This window comes from Podarcis cretensis (assembly GCF_951804945.1).
Source record: "Podarcis cretensis genome assembly, chromosome: 10".
Lineage (NCBI taxonomy): Eukaryota > Metazoa > Chordata > Lepidosauria > Squamata > Lacertidae > Podarcis > Podarcis cretensis.
Window position 1 is genome coordinate 45,790,645 of NC_137179.1, and position 584 is coordinate 45,791,228.

Here is a 584-nt window from a genome sequence, read left to right on the forward strand (position 1 = left end):
GAATATGGGAGCAGGGCGGGTAAGCAATTGATCGAGCAAAAGGATTTAGGTGCTTAATAATATGCTTAGCTTCCACTGATCTCAATGGGATCTGGACTTGGAGAACACCTCCTGGATTTATTGTCTTCTAGAGCTTAAAAATGCCACAATAATCAGACAGGAATTAAATTAGTTTCAGCAAAGTGTGCTCATAATGAATTCATTGTATTTGACTTTGGTCTACAGAAAAGTGCTATTCCTGTTGAAAAAAAAAAAAGGAATGCCACTGGGTTGATAGGTTTTTATCTACAAGACAGCTAATGCTATGAACTCAATCCAGTGTTCCCACTCCTTGGGAGAGGGGAGCTGCCCACAGAGGCAATAAGCAGAGTCTCCAATGTACAGAGCAGCATATGAGAAGGGTGAGTATGATGAGATTATCCCTGAAATTCTGTTGTCAGTAGTAGATAATTTTGGCACATACATGTGTTTAAAATTCTAATTCCAAAATGGCACCGTTGAGGACAATTAGGTCATTGTGACACTTTTTTTTTTGTCTTTGATTTGGAAGGTAAACCCACTCACAAAATAAAAACGCAGACTAA